General features: G+C 45.6%; 1 protein-coding gene across 6 annotated transcripts in view; it reads left to right on the top strand.

The window, feature by feature from the left end:
* The first annotated feature begins 153 nt into the window (after nucleotides 1-153).
* The window catches only part of ZSCAN20 (zinc finger and SCAN domain containing 20), a 28644-nt gene continuing 22648 nt past the window's right edge, over nucleotides 154-6149 (top strand). For 2 of the 6 annotated variants that reach the window (XM_060624543.3, XM_060624537.3), the window contains exon 1: nucleotides 154-238. The gene's annotated coding sequence lies outside the window, so the exon portion shown is untranslated. The other 4 variants (XM_060624539.3, XM_060624541.3, XM_060624538.3 and 1 more) reach the window with 4 other exon arrangements.

The raw sequence follows: 6149 nt of genomic DNA, 5'->3' as shown, positions 1-6149 counted from the left end.
ACGAATAGACCCTGTTCCGATTTGTTCCGGTGCCCGGGACCGGGAGCAGATGACACATTTATTGGCTGAGGATATCGGGAAGGCAGCCAACGGAGGCTCGCGCTCGCGCGGTGCCTTCTGGGAGTTGCAGTCTTAGACGCTCCCTTCCCGGGTGGCACCGATCGGACTCCGCGTCCCAGCATTCCCTGCGCGAACCCCGGAGCACTTCCGCCCTGTTGTGAAGTGGGTGTCTCGGTGGGTGAGTCCGGGTGGTGGGGCGGGGGCAGCTGAGACTCAGGCTCTGGGCTGGAAACTTAGGAGGTGGTGGTGTCCTAGAGGGCCAGGGAAGGTGAGAGGGGAGAAAGCAGCTTTTCTTGGCGGGCGGGGGGTGAGGGTGAGGGGCGGCCAGAGGATGGAGCGTCCGGAGATGGGAAGGGTCATAGAGGGGTCGGGGATGAGGAGGGAGATAGAAGGCCCTGGGAGCGAAGACGGTTCTAGAAAGGTATGTAGGTGAGAAGACAGAGAGAGGTTCTGGAGGTAGCAGAGTCCTAGAAGGGTCTGGAAACCACAGAGGGAAGCATAGACGGTTCTTGGGCCCTGGCAAGATGAAGAGAAAAAGGCCGGAGCTTGAAGCCCGACCTTAAAAATGGTGTTCCAGCCTCTACTCGCCCGCCTCGACAGACGTAGCAAATCTGATATCCCCTTACACTTCCTCTAATGGTTGTGACCTCTGGAACCCAGTAGGTGGGACTGGCTATCGTGTTCTGCCCCAAATCAGCACCCGCTCCCCTTCTGCCCGATGGAAGTGAATGGCACCTTCGTCCACTTTAGCGCTCTGGTTCCTCTTGCATTCTTCCACAGCCAGGGATCTTCAGACCTTTCAGTTTCTGTTATGTGTCCTGAATCTGCCCCTTTTCTGGTCAGGGTTTTTGCACAAGGCTTTCATCTTTTCACCTCCCCAGCCTGGAAAAACACATTGTAGTCAGCGTCCACTGATTGTGCCTTCTGCTTGAAAACCTTCTTTCTCATCACCTGTAGAATTAAGTCCAAACACCTTAGCCCGATAGTCCAGACTTTTCATAAACTCCCTCTGCAGCCGAATCTTGTGCACCCCATGCTATTTGTTTTTTTCGGTTTCTTGGGGAGGCTGTTTGGTTTTCCACCGTTATGTATGCCCTTCTCTCTGCTTAGAGTACACTTTTTCCCACCGTTCTCTGACAAGAGAACCATTCTTCGGAGAACCAGCTAACCAACTTGAGTGTTACTTTGTTCAGTTTACCTTAAGCTGATTAAGTCACCCCCCCCCCCGCAACCCCAGTTCTCACAGACCTCTTTTACCACTTTTGATCGTAATTATCTGTGACTTTTTTTTTTTTTTTTTTTTTTTTGGTCTCTTCCACTAGACTGTAAGCTTATCTAGGACAGGAACAGTTTCTGAGTCACCGCCATTTCTTCATTGCCCAGCCCAGGATAGTAAATACTTGATGTAAATCATGTAAATTGGTAAATACTTAATGAATGTGTGAAAAGTGACCATCCAGGGTGAGCTTTGCTGTACCAGTTTTTTTTTTAATTTTTTAATGTTTGTTTATTTTGAAAAAAAATTTTTTTTAACGTTTATTTATTTTTGAGACAGAGAGAGACAGAGCATGAACGGGGGGAGGGACAGAGAGAGAGGGAGACACAGAATCGGAAGCAGGCTCCAGGCTCTGAGCCGTCAGCCCAGAGCCCGATGCGGGGCTCGAACTCATGGACCGCGAGATCGTGACCTGAGCTGAAGTCGGACGCTTAACCGACTGAGCCACCCAGGCGCCCCTTATGTTTGTTTATTTTAAGAGAGAGGGAGAGAGCGAGCGAGCCAGAGCGTGAGCAGGGGAGGGGCAGAGAGAGAAGGAGACATAGAATCTGAAGCAGGCTCCAGGCTCTGAGCTGTTGGCACAGAGCCTGATGTGGGGCTCAAACTGACAAGCTGTGAGATCATGACGTGAGCCGAAGTTGGACGCTCAACCGGCTGAGCCACCCAGGCGCCCCTTTTATGCCAGTCTTAAAGACTGCTTCTTCCAGTGGATTTCTAAGGACATGAGGCTTTAGTCTTTTCCTGCCTGTCAGGGCTGTCTTTGCTGGATGCTGATTCAATACCAATGGGAGTTTAAGCCAGGGATGGCAAATACATAGAATGTGTGGTACCACTTTTTCTTCCTGTGTCTGGTGGTCATAGCTAATTAGTGGCAACACATATTGACATGGGATTCAGATATTGACACGGACAATGCTAAGGACTCTGTCCTTAGCACAGTGACTGAAGTTGGTGCTTTACATGAAGCCTATTTGCTCTCCCTGGTTTAAACCCTTAAATGTTTAAGCAGTAGCCTGGACCATCAGCCAAATACACTGGCTAGCCTTTGGGGGCTCCTAGTTTCTTCTTTGGAAGTCACAGACCAGTCTTGGCCTTTCCCATGGGACTGGGGCAGCTCTCTTACCATCCCACTGTTCAGTGGGTGGGCTTTTAAGTCCACATCCATACTCAATACCCCAGGAGCCAGGAGGCCCCTTAGCTTCTTCCCTGTATTTGTAAAGGGATCCTGACCCAGTCAATACCTATCCCTCATTGCTTAGGGGAATCAGTACGCTTTCTAGGTCTTCCTAGATGGTGGAAGAGCTCTTTCAGAGTATTTAGCTTGAAAGGTGGTAAAGTGACAACAGCCCATGATGACAGAAGCCTATCATCATCCTCTATTTAGTCCTGGTATTTGAAACGATTTTTGAGTTGGTTGCCAATATTTAAAAAGCCAGAGTTCTAGCTTCTCTTGGAAAAAAGTAGGCGGCCTGGGAACTTGGCTAGTGTTCTCTCTGGTGCTATGTAGTTCGTCACAGCCCCTGCTCCACTCATTTACCGATTTACATTGCCTGGCCCCTGTAGCCATTTAAATTTGTAGCCACTGACTTGAGTCTTCCTGCCCCTTTGCTCTATTCTCATCATACTAATTGGGGAATCTGGGCCAAATGCTGAGTACGGTCAAGCTGTAAGCTGCAGTCTTATTTATTTATTTTATTAACATTTTTTTTTTTTTAACATTTATTTATTTTTGAGAGACAGAGAGAGCCAGAGCACGAGTGAGGAAGGGCCAGAGAGAGGAGACACAGAATCTAAAGCTCCAGGCTCTGAGCTTGTCAGCACAGAGCCTGAAGTGGGGCTTGAACCCACGAACCGTGGGATCATGACCTGAGCTGAAGTCAGACGCTCAACCAACTGAGCCATCACAGGTGCTCCTATAAGCTTCAGTCTTGATTGGCAGCTGCAGAGTCCACATGACCTGTCCAGGGTCACACAGCTAATAATGGCAGGAGTGGAACTGGAACCCTGATTAGCTTCCTCCTGCCTTAATGTTCTTTCCACTCTCCTCCCGTCTTCACAGGGGTTTGGGTGATTGGCAGACCTAGAGGAATCTATGTGGTGCGGTTAAGAAAAATGACTGGAAAGAACGTATCTTGGCTTAGTCCCAACTCTGCTGCTTCCTAGTTGTGTGACCTTAAGTGAGTCCCTTCACAGAAGCTCAAATCCCTATATGTAAATTGAGGATATAGTGGACTCATACTTTATAGGAGAATTCTATTCTAAAGTTAGCACTCTGACTTTGGGAAATCTCATTTAGCCCAAAATCACATTCAGCTTGAAAATCCTTTGGCAAGGAGCCATTTAGAAACCAACATGCTGTCTTTCAATAAGCTAACCAGCGCAGCTGGGTTTTCTTGTTTGAATGTCAGATGAAAGAGTTGGCTTGTGTTTAGGGACGCTGCTGTATGAAGCACACTCGGTTCATACTCTGGAGAGAGAGGCTTGAGGGAATTCAGACCAACCTGGGGACCAGGAAAATCCTGCTTATTCTGGAATAGACACAGAGCGAACAGAACTGGCTGCACCATTTAAATTATGTGCTTTTTTTTTTTTTTCTCTCTTTCTGGTGTTTGCATGCAGTGTAATACACGTAAGTTAGAGATCAGTGTAGTGCAACTCCACACTAAGGACGCTTGACTTGCTTGCCAGGAGGATTCAGTGAGATTGTGAATGTAGAGCACGTAGCACCAGACCTGGCACCTCATGGGCACTCAGGAGATGGGTACTCTTTGAGATTGTTGATCCTGGTGTGGCCCTGACATTCGTGGTCATCTTAGGACTGAGGGATGCCCTTGTCCTTTCTTTCTCCCAGCTCTGTGTAAAGTCGCCCTGCCATTTGCTGACTGTATTGATCTCCCTCTGGGGATAGGCTGCAATTCCTATCTAAGAGAGTAGCAGGAAAAGCTTTCAGATTTGTATTTGTTTTATATACACACACACACACACACACACACACACACACACACACACACATATGTATGTATGTGCAAGTTAGTTAACATATAGCGTAGTAATGATTTCAGGGATAGAATTCAGTGATTTATTACTTACATATAACACCCAGTGCTCATCTCAATAAGTGCCCACCTTAATGCCCATCACCCATTTAGCCCATACTCCCCATCCAACACCCCACCAGCAACCCTCAGTTTGTTCTCTGTATTTAAGAGTCTCTTATGGTTTGTCTACCTCTCTGTTTTTATCTTATTTTTGCTTCCCTTCCCCTGTGTTCATCTGTTTTGTTTCTTAATTCCACATACGAGTGAAATCATGATATTTGCCTTTCTCTGACTGACTTATTTCACTTAGCATAATCCACTCTAGTTCTATCCATGTTGTTGCAAATGGTAAGATTTCATTCTTTTTGATCATGGAGTAATATTCCTTTGTATATGTATACTACATCTTCTTTATCCATTCATCAGTCGATGGACATTTGGGCACTTTGGCTATTGTTGATAGTCCTGCTATAAACATTGGGGTGCATGTGCCCCTTTGAAAGGATACAAAGGATATTTTGTATCCTTTGGATAAATACCTAGTATTGCAATTGTTGGATCATAGGGTAGTTCTGTGTTTAATTTTTTGAGGAACTTCCATACTGTTTTCTAGAGTGGCTGCACCAGTTTACATTCCCACTGGCAATACAAAAGAGTTCCTCTTTCTCCGCATCCTTGCCAACATCTGTTGTTGCCTGAGTTGTTAATGTTAGCCATTCTGACAGGTGTGAGGTGGTATCTCATTGTGGTTTTGATTTGTATTTCCCTGATGATGATTGATGCTGAACATCTTTTCATGTGTTCTTTAGCCATCTGGATGTCTTCTTTGGAAAAGTGTCTGTTCATGCCTTTTGCCCATTTCTTCACTGGATTATTTGTTTTTTGGGTATTGAGTTTGCTAAGTCCTTAATAGATTTTGGATACTAACCCTTTATCTGATATGTCATTTGCAAATGTCAGATTTGTATTGGAAACTAACCCTTGAACTTTCAAGTCTTCCCAGAAGAAAATACCTATTATCTGTGGCTCTTGGCTTTGGGACTGGTGGGACTACTAATTGCCTATTTTGTTGTAGTGTTAGTCTCTCTGTGCAGGAGCACAAACTTCTTTGCTTGCTCATTGACGGTCTCTCTCATTAGAAAGTAACTTTCATGAAGGTACAAACCGTCTTTCCCAGTTACTGTTGGCTGTGTAGATACCAGTACAGTGCAGGTACATAGTGGGACTCTGTAAATGACTGGTGAATTAGTCCTTGTGTGAGAGAGTGACACAAATGCTTTTGGACTAGTGCGTGATTAAGGCTGTGACTAAAAAAGAAATTTCATGAAAAGTTCATTCTTTAGCTTAATATAAATGATGGACTTTCCATAGCCCAATAGGCTTTCGAGATACTGGATTTACCATTTTAATTAAAGGCAACAACACTTCCAATGGCCCTGCTATTTATCAGGCATTATGGATATAGAAATGAGTAAGATAGAGTCCTGGCCCTAATAATACAATTTAATGGTCAGAGGTAAGAACAGGTAACTACAACAGTGTAGGATACCACTTTATAGTAGAGGCATGTGCCAATTGCTTTGGGAATACAGGACTGGAGAAGTGATTCTGGGAAAGCAGGGAATGGGGCAGGGCATGACAAAGGCATGTTAAGGAATTCTTAACAGATGAGGTGACATTGACCTGGTAGCTGAGGGACAAGCAGGAAGTTGTCAGATGGTCATGAGTTGTGTTCGTAGTTCCTCCCTGAGTATGTAGAGGTCTTTAGGACAAGT

Source organism: Panthera onca, chromosome C1, assembly GCF_046562875.1.
Source record: "Panthera onca isolate mPanOnc1 chromosome C1, mPanOnc1 haplotype 2, whole genome shotgun sequence".
Classification (NCBI taxonomy): Eukaryota; Metazoa; Chordata; class Mammalia; order Carnivora; family Felidae; genus Panthera; species Panthera onca.
Note: the sequence above shows the minus strand (reverse complement) of the source record. Positions and strands in the feature narration are given on the sequence as shown.